Raw genomic sequence first — 14,865 nt, 5'->3', positions numbered from 1 at the left:
GGGTTTTGCTGTCAAGGCTGAGAAGAATACTGGTCATTTTTGTTTTAGCGGTTTTACTACTAATTATTTACTAGAGAGAAATGTTGAGAAAGGCACTGGGTGACAAACATATGGAAGTAACGAAGGTTCAAGAATCTTTTCATGTTGTTCACACACACGGTGTGTTCCAGGGGGGAAAAAGAAAAACATAGTAAAGCAAACACGAGCTTCAATCTTTGCTTTGCCACGAAAGAAGAAAACAATTCATTTCTAGATTGGTCATTCGGTTCAGCTGTAACGTGGGTCATCTGGTAAATGCTCACGTGGATTATTTGTGTTAGTATGCACGTGCGTGAGTGTGTGCGTGAGCGTGTGTAAGTGTGTGAGAAGACATAAGGAGATGCCATGCAAAGTGCCCAGGAAAATGTCCGGAATGTCTTGAAAATTATAACACTAGCTAATAATTATCAGGCACTTTTCTAAGGAAAATAGTAGCATTAAGTCATTTCTTTCTCATAACAACTCAGTGAGGTATGTTCTCTCATTATCCCCATTTTATGGGTAAAGAAATCCATTCAGAGAGCATTCGCTGCTAGTACTTGTCTTTGCGTTAGAGAGATTATGGATATATGTTTCCTGATATTTTCATTAATTTTCATGGTTGATGAGATGGGTATATTTTACTTTTATAATTAGAAAATAAAGGCATGGTATTTTTTTTTTCAACGTTTATTTATTTTTGCGACACAGAGAGACAGAGCATGAACGGGGGAGGGGCAGAGAGAGAGGGAGACACAGAATCGGAAACAGGCTCCAGGCTCCGAGCCATCAGCCCAGAGCCTGACGCGGGGCTCAAACTCACGGACCGCGAGATCGTGACCTGGCTGAAGTCGGACGCTTAACCGACTGCGCCACCCAGGCGCCCCTAAAGGCATGGTATTTTAAGAACAATGAAAACATTCGGTTTTATTCCTGTTGAGGAAACCAGAAGTGTGCCTCTTCAGAGTGAGATGTACCAAACCCCAACCCTACTGATCCTTTTGCAAAGCCTCAAGATATCTTTGTGGCACATAGGCCTGTATGGGGGAATCAACAAAGGTATAGTATGACAGTGGCCGCTCCCAGCTCGGTGACCCTCCAGTTTCGCTGGTATTCGGGTCACTATGCTTCAAACCCTCCTGGGCTTCTCCCCACGCAATATGTCACCGGTGTCTGTCTCACTGGATCCCTGTCTCACTAACTCCTCCAGTGATCCCACTGGGACTGTCTGCGAACCCATGTAGATCACGTCTCAGAACTGTCTGCTGAGGGCAAGGAAAGTAGGAGTTTATTCGCCAATTGACGCCCCTCGTGGCTTGGGGGTTAGTGATGGTTCTTGTAACACCTTGGCCTTTCTTGCTTGTCCAGGACAGTGGGCCAAACCCCTCCTGTGGCCAGAGGACGCTCTGAGGCAGAGAGGCACAGTTCTCTTCAGCATCAGTGGTGGCCTCGGAGATAAGCAGAGGTGACCGGGCCAGGCACGAACAGACTCTGCTACCAGTGTTAAAAAGATAAGTAAAATGATCAGTTTAAGGCTTTAGCACATGGGAAGTGCTCAATAAATGCTAACTGCCATCATTAAAATTATAGCATTAGCATTACCCTAACGACTGCAGAATTCACATTGAAATCCAAGTCTTGTCAGTCCAAGCCTGAGAGCATTTTAATTAACGAGAGAATCATCCCCGTTCCCTTTCGTTGTTCTTCTTCCTTCCAACCGTTATGGCTGCTCAGGCTAACCCCGAATTCCTCACTCAACGGGTAAGAATAATTCAATGGGAGACATTTTTACCGGTGAAATTCCCCATCCTTGAAATTCTGTGCTTTGTGTCAGGAAAACCCCCAAACGAACATTAGCCTCTATGGTTGTTGTGTTTCTTCAAGCTATGCCACTTACGGCTCTGGGGTCAGGAGATAGACATCTTGTTTGTACGAAGGTTCCCAAGAGGTGAACTATAGTCAAACTATGTTACCCTGGAAGACTGGAAGCCATTTTAGCTGCTCAATGGAGAACACTTCCCAGGATGCAGGCGGGTTTCCAAGACGACTGGGGTTTGATGGGTCATTGAAGGCCGGCCAAAGCAGCTGCACACTGGTACTCTGGAGGCCTCAAACTATTCTGCAAGAGCTTTTGGTTCAGAAAATCCAAAACATATTTGCTACAAACATTTTTCCCCTCAATTTTTTAATCACATATATATTGCAAGGGAAATGTATCCCATCTGGTTTTTTTTTTTTTTTACTCATTTATACTTATATCATCCAGATAACATTTCAAAATTCATTTGATGTTTCACATTAAAAAAATACTCTAACGGAAGAACATATTTGGTAAAAGGCAATGCTTCTGCTCCTCATGCTGCCAGCGACTGTGTGGGTCATCGAGGTGGCCTCAAAGTCAACACATTGAATTGGCCATGGCCTGGATTCCTTTGAGAGACGGTTCCAGCTCTCTCAGTGGCAGATACAATAGGCAACAAAGGGCTCATCTAATTCTATTAATCACAGAAACTTGGCAAAAAGAAGAGCGTGGTGAAAAGAGGTTAAAGGACCTCAGATATCAACGAGTCCAACCTCACTGTTATTTTACAGCTGAGGAAACTGAGCCCCAGAGGGAAGAAATTCTTTGCCTAATGACACATGGTTAATTAAAGGCAGATTTGGGGTCATAAACTCAGGTCTCCCGAGCCAAGGAGCAGTGTAGCAGTGTTCTTTCTACTCTCTGTTGTAAAGCATCAAAGCACGGATGCAAAAATCAGACTGCAAAAGCAGAGGCGTAAGTGTGTTCGAGAGTCACAGACCGTTATGAATTTGGGGGCGAGAGGGATCACAGAGATTTTAAAAACAGGCCCCCCTCCCTCAAGGAGCACAGGCTCTGGGGTTGGCTAGGTTGGTTTCATGTTGTAGTTTAACTACTTTCTCGATGACAATAATGACCTTGGGAACATCACTTAAGAGCTCTGAGCCTCTGTTTCCTTACCTGCAAAATGGGTCAAAATTACCACCTGTGCATTGGATTTTCATGAAAATTAAATAAAAACCTGCATGGAAAAGCCCTTGGTGTCGTGACTACCACAGAGCAAATGTTCAAATAACAAGTTTTTCTTAGCGTCATTATTCTCACTATTACTCCATGGTCTCATTTTCTAGGACAGGGTCTCCTCAATTGTGTTCCGTGGAACCCTATTTCCAGGAGATGTGATCGAATCGTATGAAAATAAAATAGATGTGAGGAAAATATCCCATATTCCTATGTTTTGAAAACATTAAGACACTCCACCGTTCTCTTACGGATTCTGGATCCATAAAACACAATTGGTGAACTCTCTGAGGAGGCATACAGGAGAAAAAAACTGCCACATTTTGTTGAATGAAAACAGTACCTAAGGTTGCTGATTTTTTCTAAGAACATACATAAATGAATCCTCAGCGGACCGACTGGCTGTTGCACACCGGTCTGGGGAATAAAGGTACGGAGATAAAGGTAGACGCAAATCTGTAACGTACAGCGGACCGTGATCCATCACGAGAATCGTGCAAAGGAGAGTGGTCAGAAGCATTCATCTTCAAAAGGGCCGCTCATGGTTGTCTATATAAGGAGGGGATAGTAAACCAGGAGAGGGTTGGTTGTTGAAGGAAATGAAGAAATTCCTGGACACAGAGTCAAGAAAGTGCCAAGGAAGTTCCGGAGAAGAGCAAAAATCCACACTCATTCCTTAGGCAGTGGGCATGAGTGGGAAGAAGTACGGGCTGGAGATCTGAGGACCAGCTTCTCTTCTTTTTCTTCCCCCAAGGGCAGGAAGCATCCTGGGCTCAGTTTTACATTTACAACGCCTTGCACAGGGTCTGGGACTACACAGGACTCAATAAATGTGCACTGAGTTGAGACCAGATCTAAGTGGATGTGAAAAGCCATGATAAGGAATCTGGACGTTATTTGGCAGACAATGGGGAGCCGTTGAAGCTTGTGGCTCAGGGGACTGACATGTTCAGAAGTGCACTTTAGGGAGATTGGTTTGGCAGCGCGTGGGGGATGGAACCAAAGAGAGAGAAACTGGAGGCAAGAATCTACCGAGAGTCCATGCGCTATTTCAAACACAAAGCAACTGCGCTCAGGGATGGGCAGTAGGAATGGCAAGGAAGGAACAGCTGCAGGCATAGAAATTTAACGAAAAAAAATTTTCAGTTATAAGAGGAAAATTGACAAGGACTCCTAAGTGATTTCATGTTATGTAAAGAGAGAGAGTGATCTGGAGCCTCTGAGGCTTAGCCCTGGGAGACAGAATGTCGGCGGTGTGGGCAGAAGAGAGGAAGTGGGAGGGGCGCCTGGGCGGCTCAGTCGGTTAAGCTCAGGTCATGATCTCACGGTTTGTGAGTTCGAGCCCCACGTTGGGCTCTGTGCTGACAACTTGGAGCCTGGAGCCTGCTTCGGATTCTGTGTCTCCTTCTCTCTCTGCCCCTCCCCCACGTGTGCTCTGTCTCTATCAAAAATAAACAAACGTAAAAAATATTTAAAGAGAGAGAGAGAGAGAGAGAGAGAAGGGGGGGAGGTGGTGCAGATTGAGTTGGGGACAAAGATGGCTCCCTTTTGGCCTTGCTGGAGGTCGTAGCTGCTGACAAGGCATGGAGAGCACACACCAGAAGGCATTCGGGAAAGCGCAGTGGAAACCTGAAGACAAATCAGAGAAGGAGACGTAGATGGAACCCGCCTGCACGGAGCTGGGTGCTGCAGCTCAGAGACAGACGCAGGAGTGTGGGCGCCAGGACTAGACAGAAAGAGAAAGGAAGAGAAGGTGTAAGCCATGTGCACCAAGAACAGCATGTCCACAGCAGCAACCTGACAGCCTGGTCCCTGCCCCCTCATGTGACTGTGCTGCTCCCAGTCACATCTCTGTCCAGTCCCCGTGTCCACCCTGCAGGACTGATTTAGCCTCCCGGACGACGGGTGGAGTCCTGACACGATCTTGCCCTTTTTGTGTGGGAGGAGCCCCAGACATCCACTTGCTCGCGGAACTGAACTTTTCCCCTGCCTCTATGATCATTTTAAGAATGCAGTCTCTGGGATCAGACCACTTGGATTTGAACCTTAGCACTCAGAATGTGGAAGGCTTTTTATCAACGTTTTTTATTTATTTTTGGGACAGAGAGAGACACAGCATGAACGGGGGAGGGGCAGAGAGAGAGGGAGACACAGAATCGGAAGCAGGCTCCAGGCTCCGAGCCATCAGCCCAGAGCCCGACGCGGGGCTCGAACTCACGGACCGCGAGATCGTGACCTGGCTGAAGTCGGACGCTTAACCGACTGCGCCACCCAGGCGCCCCTGTGGAAGGCTTTTTAGCCTCTACCTTCCTTTCCGTTTTTCTGCAAATCTGGAATAAACGTAGCGCGTATGTGATAGTGCTTGGCTCTGAAGAGTAAATGTTAAAGCATTTAGAAAGTTCTTGACATAGAATAAAAGCTCAACCTATTTGGCCTTTATTATTTCTTTTATCATACCAGCCAATAGTAACCAGTACTGTTGACTGGGCTTACGCCTCAGTTTCCCTACAGTGATTAAAAAGCTGCCCTGAAGTCCTGTTTCCTTTGCAGAATCTAAAGTACATAGTTTAACTTGTGCTGGGCATCTCCTAGGTCAAGGTCTTCCCCACCCTACCTCTTCTCTCTGACAGCACTGCGCACATCATCACCATCTCGGGATATCAGCTGCCACATCTCTCCCACCACCCACTCATTCACTTGTTCATGGAATCATCCATTCAGTTAATATTTACGGAGCATTCACTTTATGCTAGGTACTGTCTCTACAGCCAGCAGATAACCCTCCCAGAAACTGAAGTATCCACATCTTTTTCTGGATGCCCCGACACTGTGACTTTCCACCGCAGCCACCAGGACAGCAGGAAGGATCGGAACCCTGCCCTCACATGCTCTTTTTGCAGACTTTGAGGCTAAGCCATCACACTCCTCCATCAAAGTAACCCTGCTTTGTTGTGTCTCCCCAGGGTCATGAGCACAGGGCGGGCACAGGGCAAAAACCCAGTAAATGCATGCTAATGACTTGGGAAGATACACAAAAAGGTCAGCATTGCTTTTACCCCATGATGACTCAGGCTAGAAGACATCCGTTCTCCCATATCTGTTCACATCTGCCCCGATACCTCATAAAACCTTCCCCCAGATAGTCATTAACGAGGTGGCAACATAGATTTCAGGGGCCCCGCGGGAGATATTGTTTGATGTTCTGGATGAAGGAAACACGGAATTGCTCTTTGTGAAAGTATGGGAGCTCAGTCTGAAGCTCTGCTGGACAGTCCCTCCCTGTAAACGCAGACATGAAGTCAGAAGGATACAACTGGATGGGGGAGGCAGAGCAGTGGAGCGTTGGCTGGGGGGGGGAGGGGCGGTGCGGGTGAGAGACCGCGGGGCTCCAGGGCAAGAGTGGAAGAGTAAAAACAGACACAAGAGTCTGTGTTCGGCTAACACGAAATGGTTAGTCAGATCACATCCACAGAATGTCCTTACCCTGTGCCTGTGCTGTTCTGGCCGCGGGTGCCTACACCTTCCTTGCACACGCCCAGACCTCCGACTTACAGTGAAGGCTGGGAAGGGGCGGGGCACTGTTCCTGCAATAAACTTACATCCGGGTATCACCGTAGATGTCTCTTCTCCTCTCTTTTCCTGTGCAGCACTTAGAACCATGCTAAGAAAATGTGGATGGATGAATGGATGGATGATGGACGGACGGACAAAGAATGAGACCATTTAGCAGGGACAAGGGGCTTCCTAACCCCCGTTTTCTCTTCTATGCCCGTGATCCTGGATCGAGGCAAAGAAAGGATGGGGAAGAGGCACTGGAGAACTCCATTCTAGGAGTCTTGTGGATTCCTGGGTGTTGACAGGGTTGACTCCAGTCACTTCTGGGAAGGTGACCTTCTGCTGCTGGCGCAGTGACGAGGGGAAACCAGACCTCGCTTCTCAGCCCTGGGGTGACATGTCCTTCTCTGAAGCCCCAGCCCAGCTGGGATATCCGCACGTACCTTATGGCTCTCCTACTATATGTGCTGAAAAGCTAAGCACTTTTCTACTCTCTAGAAACCAACTACGTACAGTACAGTGGAAAGATCGCTAATGTTCTAACATCAATAGCAAATACCTTTTGAGCATTTATTTGCACGGGTCACTTACCTTTTAAAGCTTCTCCGTTCATCATCTCACTCAGCCATCAGGACAATCCAAGAAGCAGAAGCTATTACCTGTTCTTTAACACATAGGGCAACAAGGCTCAGGGAGGAAAGTTTACCTACCCTGAGGTTCCCAGCAAGTAAGCCGGCAGAGCCCAGGCAGCATCCGGGCCAGCAGGACCTCCTGAACAACACGCTTCATTCAGCCTTGCACTAAATTTGACCTATGTTTGTATCTAACCTGAGCACTGGTTACTTTGTGGCTTTAGTTCTGTTACATGCATTACACGCCAGTTTTCTCATGTATAAAATGAGAAAAAAAAAATCATATGTCCTAAGTTGCAGGGACAAAGTGTGCCAAGCACCCAGCTGGCACAGTGTTTGGCATCGAGGTCACTTTTCTCCCCGCCCTCTTGGTCGTTAAGATGAGCTCATATCACAAGCTCTACCAAGTCTGGCTCTCCCCGGGTCTGAGAATCTCGTCCCCTGGCATGGGCAGGGATGGTGGGAAGCCATTGCCCCTCAGGATGAGGGAGAGGGCACTGTCCAGGTGTGCTCGGGCCAAGGTCATGCATAAAAAACAAACATTTTTGGTGCTGTAAGCAAGGGGCTGGGCTGTTGGCTGCTTAGGAGCCGAAGGCCCCCTGGAGGCGGGCAGGGAAGGGGTTGGAGGGAGAGCGGTGGAAAGGCCAGCTGGCTCTCCCACAGCAAAGTCAACATTGCCCCAGATGTCTGCCCCCGGCCTGGGGCCATTAGCTCTAGTTTACCTGCTCGCTTCATTTTTCAAAATTAGCCACAAAAGCCTCCCCTGGAAACACAACACCCAGCATTTCTCAGCGGGGCAGCAAGGGGTGGGATTGGGGGGAAGGAAACAAAGTATATCTTTCCCATGCACTTGTTTGGAGTTTGTGAATGTGTCCCAGAGCCCTGGAGCCTTGGCAGGCATGTTCCTGATTGCTCCCACATGGATGTCTGTGTGAGCCCCACTTTTCTTTCTGCCCCCAGATGCTCTCCAGCTAAGGCCAGGCTGCTGTCCCTTCCCTGTCGCCAGCTGGGCCTGGGCACCCCCAATGCTGAGCCCAGCAAGGCACTGACTTTCTCATTTTCTTGCTCCTTTTCCTGGGGGATAATATTACAGTTGAAATTCCTGGGTTCGCTTTGAGGGTTGCTTAGAGATGGTGTTAGCTTTCAACTACCTGATTTAATCTCTTTGCTCCCCCCCAGCTCCCCCCACTGCTGCTTAGACAAGGCAGAGGGCAAAGGGGAGAGGTGAGGAGGTGAACCGCTTGTCTGCGGTGTGACATCTTTTCATCAGGTTGTACTGAGAGCGGGGCCCGACGGGAGAGGCTGGGGTGTCGGTGGGGCTGTGACAAGCTGCCTGTCTGTCTCTTGGCTGCCTGTACAGCCCCGTGTGAGCTTAAATGGGAGAACTGGGGCGGAGGGTGGGGTGGGGTGGGGGGAGGGCAGAGGCAATGCACTGACCGCAAGGAAAGATGGACAAAAATATAAACACTAGGGGCGCGCGGGGGGCTCAGTTGGTTAGGCATCCGACTTTGGCTCAGGTCGTGATCTCACGGTTCATGGGTTCGAGCCCCACGTGGGGCTCTGTGCTGACAGCTCAGAGCCTGGAGCCTGTTTCAGATTCGGTGTCTCCCTCTCTCTCTGCCCTTCCCCTGCTCACGCTCTGTCTCTTTCTCTCAAAAATAAAACATTAAAAAAATAAAAAGTGTATATATATATATATATATATATATATATATAAACACTATATAAACACTAAGGCACAAGGTTGTGCAGCTGAAGTTTCAGGCGCAGAGTACATTTTTGTCCTTGGAAAGTAATTCTTTTTTTTTTCATTTTTTAAAATGTTTATTTAGTTTTGAGAGAGAGCAAGAGAGCGCAAGTGGGGGAGGAACAGACACACACACACACACACACACACACACACACACACACAATCCGAAGCAGGCTCCAGGCTCCGAGCTGTCAGCACAGAGCCTGACACGGGGCTAGAACTCACGAATTGTGAGATCATGACCTGAGCCAAAGTCCGACCCTTACCGCACTGAGCCACCCAGGCGCCCCAGTCCTTGGAGAGTAATTCTAACCTACAAATCAATAGGACATTATGCAGCAACCTACTATGTGCTGAGAAAAAAAATCAACCCCAAATAAAAAGGAATCGAAAACACTTCTGAGAGAAGGACCAAACACAACCTGAGTGATGAGAACGTGCCCAGCGATGACTTACTGGTTTCTACTTTACATCTTTGGGGAGTCAAGGAAACAAGGAGGGACGCCAGAAGACTGGAAACTGGCATGTTTTTATTTACAATTAACTTCGCCATCAACCAAGGGTCCTATTCGCTGCCAAACCCGCCACAAGGATGGGGACTCTTGCTTTCAGCTGCTCCCTTGATGTATCCCCAGCACATAGAACACAGTTCTGAATAACGTTTGTTGACCGAGTAAGTAACAGGGGGGGGATGGAGGTAAGCCTGCAGCCCCCCACGGTGACGTCCTCGGGGCTTCAGTGCGCACACCGGGTAACCGTGAGGCTCTCTGCACGGCCTGAGCCACTGCTGAGAGCTTGTGAACCCCTCTCCTCACCCAGTGTGCATGTTTGTGCGTGTGCAAATTGGATTTTCTGATCCTTACTGAAGAAGTCACTGGAAGATCTTAGTCGCCCCCGATTCAACATTCTCCCCATTTTAAGAGCCTCTTCCTCCCTCGTGGTCTTTGGTTCTGGGTCAACTCAAGCCGTTTTTTGGTGGTGTGCTAGGCTGAATGGCCCCCAAAGAGATCAGGTCCTAATCCCTGGGACCTATAAATGTTACCCTATAAGGAAAAAGGGTCTTCGCAGATGTGATTAAGTTAAGGGTCTTGACTTGGTGGTGGTGGTGGGGGGGTGTATATTGTATTATCCAAGTGGGTCCTAAATCGAATCACCTGTTATTATAAGAGGGCAGTAGAGATGTGAGTTCTAAGCCAAGCAAGGCTAGAAGCCAGGGGAAACTGGAAGAGGCAAGGAAGAGGCGAGTCCTTCTCTGTTCCCTGAGAAGGACTGAGCTGATGCAGGCTTGGCCATCTTTACAGAATAATTTCCGAGGTTGCCTGGGAAATCCATCCACATGGGGGTGTCATGTCCATCTACGTGGGGGTGTCAGATGGAGAGGGAGGAAAATTGCAGTTGGGGCATTTTTACAAGTCATGATTATAAACGGAACGTCACTTCTACCCATATCCCTTTGGATGTAAGGAACTTAGTCATATTACCCAAAAAGGGTCAGGAAGTTCCGTTCCTGATCAGGTAGCCACAGTCCCATAACAGCACCATCATGGTGAGGGAGCCTGGATTCTTAGAGGGCAGCTAGCTCAGGCCTCAACAAAAAGGAGAAAAATATCTACAAAGGCAAAGGGATTAAGATGAAAACTAGGCAATTTAACTCAGAATATCTTCTCCTCTTCACTTTAAAACGGACACAGGGGCGCCTGAGTGGCTCAGTCGGTTGAGCGTCCGGGTTGGCTGAGGTCATGAACTCACGGTTCGTGAGTTCGAGCGCCACATCAGGCTCTGTGCTGACGGCTCGGAGCCTGGAGCCTGTTTTGGATTCTGGGTCTCCCTTTCTCTCTGCTCCTCCCCTGCTCGTGCTCTGTCTCTCTCTCTCAAAAATAAATAAACATTAAAAAAAAATTAAAAAAAAAACTGACACAAAATTTTATGAATTAATATATAAGACTCATATTCATTTTTAACATAGAACAAAAGACACAAAGCAAACTTGCCTTTACTATTCATTTTTGGGAGGGCCTCTGATTCAGTGGGCTTATGTGCCCACTCCCCTCTGATTTCTACTGCTGGGAAAATAAACATAGGCCCTGGAATCGGAATGTTCAAATTCTAACGCTTCTACTTACTAATATGACCTTGAAAAATTATTTCATTGTTCTGACCCTTAGTTTCCTTATATTTGGAAACAGGGGAGAAGGTTTCCTATCATCCATCCATGGGAACGGTGGTAGGAAGAGGCACTTGTAGTCTGGTGAGCACTCCATGGAGGATGTACTGGGGAAGTCTCTGGTGCACATCAAGGGAGGAGGTCATACTTTCTGTTATAAGAATTAACCTGAGGCTATATGCTCTAAAGAGCTTCTAGGTGCTGTTTATTTATTGCTTCTCCTGCCATCTTAAGAGGATGTAGCTATTAATCATGAAGCTGCACATCCACATTCTAGTCTGTGTTCAACTCATCAATGTGATTGTGGTGTTGTAAAATGAAAAACCAGAAGGATTGTGGTGTTGTAAAATGAAAAACTTTCTGTCTCCTTATCACGACCCAGAGGGAATGTGTTCTTCCTATGGGGCTGCCCAAAGCAGGGGCGGAACCAAGAGTCAGCCTATAAGTTCATAAGGGAGAGTCAATGAGTCTGCAACATACACAGGTAACTCTAAGATTTGAGTGGACGATGATAATCTGCAATATTCTATCAGATAATTTTAAATGTGATTAAAGATGAAATGACATAATAAGAAACACGATGGGAACATGCTATAAAAAATAGCATATTTGTAAAAGAGCCAAATAATACTTCTAGGAAAAAATAGAGAAAACAAATTTTTTAAAATGCCTTAATGAACAAATTAAATACCAGAATAGACACAGCTGAAGAGAGAATCCATGAACTGGAAAATAGATTTGAATGCAGCAGTGAAAGATCAAAAGGTAATTACTGCCCTAAGGTCAAATCCAAACTACAAAAGGTAACTAACACTGGTGAAAAAGCAATCCACTAAGAAGCCTGGAAGCTTCACTGAGTAAAAGGTGAGGCATGACTTGGGACAAGATGTTCAGAACCAGGACTGGAATGTGGGTAAGAGCTGGAAATCTATTTATATGTTACTGCAACGTGATGGAATTATTTGACCTCAATTCTGTGTGACAATAATCTTTTTTTTTTTTCCTGTACTATGTCTCTCACAGAATTACCTTGGCTGGTATTGTTATTGAGAGGGACTGAAATTAGAATGGTTTATTTATTCACTTAATTTTTCTTTAATCATAGATCCTTGAACTATTTTAAAACAAAACAATGTGAAGAATAAAATTATATTTTACACGTTTCTCCAGCAGGTGTTTGTTAATGTCAGGCTGAGTAGCAACCTAGTGAAAATCAAAATACAATTATAGCTCTAATTACAAAGGAAACTTCATAAATCTCTCCTTCTCACTCCTCCAGCTGGTGAGGCCTCTCGGGGCGGGGGGGGGCGGGGCGGTTCCGGATGGGTGGGGAAAGGGGACCAAGTAAGTTTATCTCTAGGAGAAGGTCTCAGAAAAGAAGGCAATCTTTTTGCCTACTTAGTCCTACTAACCTCCCTTGTGGGCATTTCCTTGCATATAAAAAGACCGGTATGTAAAAGGAAAGTTCTTGGCCAAGAGGACTTCAACCAGATACTTCCTGCTGAAAAACCTCAGAAGCCCCTCATCCCCACCTCACACTTTCGGGGCTGCTATTCCCAGCCCTCGCTCTGCTCTGTTTGCCTTCATGCCTCAGAAGGCAGGGAAATCATAGCCAAAGCTTGAGCTGACAAATGGTAATAAAACCAAAGAACTCCCAGGCAGGATTTTGAGCTTGACCTCAGAGCTGCTGGTCAAGCTGGAGATATATTTTTAATGTAAATATTCCTGGTAACATGAGCTTGGGACTGATGCCAGCAAGGCTTCTGAGGGGCCTTTTCTCACTCTGTGTTCTGTGAACAAGTTTTTCCTTCGTGGAGCCTTTTCCTCTGTTTAGGAGAAAACTTTGTTTTATGATCGCCAAAGCAGTTTAGCAACCTGATGACTTTTCCAAAACCAAGGCTGAGCGACCATAAAACAGGTTTCAGAGATTGAGCTGAGGCCCTTAGGAAACAGCTTCTCATCTAGATTTTACAAATGTTTGTGAACATTTGGTTCTAGACTGTTGTCACACACTAGAAAAGGCCCATTTGCTTATGCACAACTTGAGGTGGCTAAAACATATGACATATAAGAAAGAGCATTAGAGAAACTCTGTATTCGTAAGAAACCAGAATCTTTGGAGAATTAGACAGAATGCTAAACTTAAGAGTAATGTAGTTGTTATGATGAGTAATATATTTGAGCTTCCTGGTGGTCAGGGTTAAGAGGAAAGTCTATCAAAAAGGAGGGCATAAGTTGATTCCTAGGGAGATATAATAAGCCCCATTTCTTTCTCTGTATTTTGCTATATTGCAAAGAAGTATGTTATGTGACAACTTCTAACGGGGGTATTGAGAGGTAAAATGGAAAACACCCTTATGGCAACATTGGAACCAAGACAAAAGTGGTTTTTAGGCGGTTATTTGAGGAAACAGCTTTGATACATACCAAAGGTAAAATCTGGAAGCAAGATTTGGTGAAGAATGTCTTCCAAGGGAGTAAGCTCACAAGGACTAAGCATACCAACCTCCCAGTGACACATCTTATAAAACACAGAGCTTAGTTTATTCAGTAATGAATGGATGGGCTGCCTAATGGTTTATATATCTCAATGGTTTTTTTTTTCCTCTTAGATACCCAGAATGCTGAGCAACCCAAACTTTTGACCCACAGAAGATCTCACTGCCCTTCTATTTTTCCTTCTCCTCTGCCTTCACGTCTCCTATACATCACATCTAAGATTTACTGATTTCTTCAACACACCGATAACTAAGCGCTGTGTTTTTCACCCACCAACTTGATCACTTTTCACAACAGTGTTTTGAAATAAACACTGCCAGATCCCATTTATTGGACGCAAAACTTGAGGCAGAGAGATTAAGTAACTTGTCAAAGGTCCTAGAGCTAAAAAAGGTCAGCCCTGGGATTTTCACTTGGACCTATTTCACCCTGATCTATCACTTCCATAATACCCTGCAACAAGCCACCCAAACTTACTGGCTCAAACCAATAGTCATGTATTGTTAATGAGGTTCGAGGAGGCTACACTCTTCTGGTCTTGCCTGGTTCACTCATGTCTCCGAAGTCAACTGGGAGCTAGGTAGGTGACTCTGCTAATCTCGGCTGGGATTTCTCACTTTTCGGGGGAGTGGGGGAGTCAGCTAGCTATCAAGTCGTCTAAGATGACCTTGGCTTTTCTCCATGTATCCCTCACATTCTTCCAGGAGCTTAGAACAGCACCTGCTTCTGGAAAGAAACAAGTATGAGAATGAAGCAGCCCACTTGGGCAAAAGAAAGGAGAAAGGAGGAATATGAATGTGCGTTTCAAGATGTCGCTTGCATCAGGTTTGCAAATAACTCAGTAACCAAGGAAGTCACATGGTTGAACCCAAGCCAACAAGTGAAGGGACTACAAAGTAAAGGACAGCGATCATGCATGCAGTCAGGCCACAATGCATTAGTCCGCTTGTGAAAGATTCCAAAGTCCTAGCTTTTAACCACTACGTCTATTGCCCATCAAAACGAACAATCCTTTGAGTCTTGGGATTTCTGCAAGGGTATAGTCCAGTGGGCCTTTCAGATGAGTTCTTTGAGCCAGTTCATATCCATGTAGGGTTATGGGAGGTTAAACCAAACATTTCCACTTGAACAGAAAGTGAAATGGGATGAGGGCATACAGTGGGTGCTTCTTTCTTAATTTGTTTGAGGTTATTACAAGTGATACTAA

General features: G+C 46.2%; 1 long non-coding RNA gene across 1 annotated transcript in view; it reads right to left on the bottom strand.

The window, feature by feature from the left end:
* Nucleotides 1-836: 836 nt before the first annotated feature.
* The window catches only part of LOC121012197 (uncharacterized), a 105,892-nt gene continuing 91,863 nt past the window's right edge, over nt 837-14,865 (bottom strand). The window contains exon 4 of the long non-coding RNA XR_005782011.1: nt 837-1,512. This is a non-coding gene — a long non-coding RNA (uncharacterized LOC121012197). The remainder of the gene's footprint in view (nt 1,513-14,865) is intronic.

This window comes from Herpailurus yagouaroundi, unplaced genomic scaffold, assembly GCF_014898765.1.
Source record: "Herpailurus yagouaroundi ecotype Mexico unplaced genomic scaffold, PumYag 196, whole genome shotgun sequence".
In the NCBI taxonomy this organism is placed as follows: domain Eukaryota; kingdom Metazoa; phylum Chordata; class Mammalia; order Carnivora; family Felidae; genus Herpailurus; species Herpailurus yagouaroundi.
This window is presented reverse-complemented; position numbering and strand designations above follow the sequence as displayed.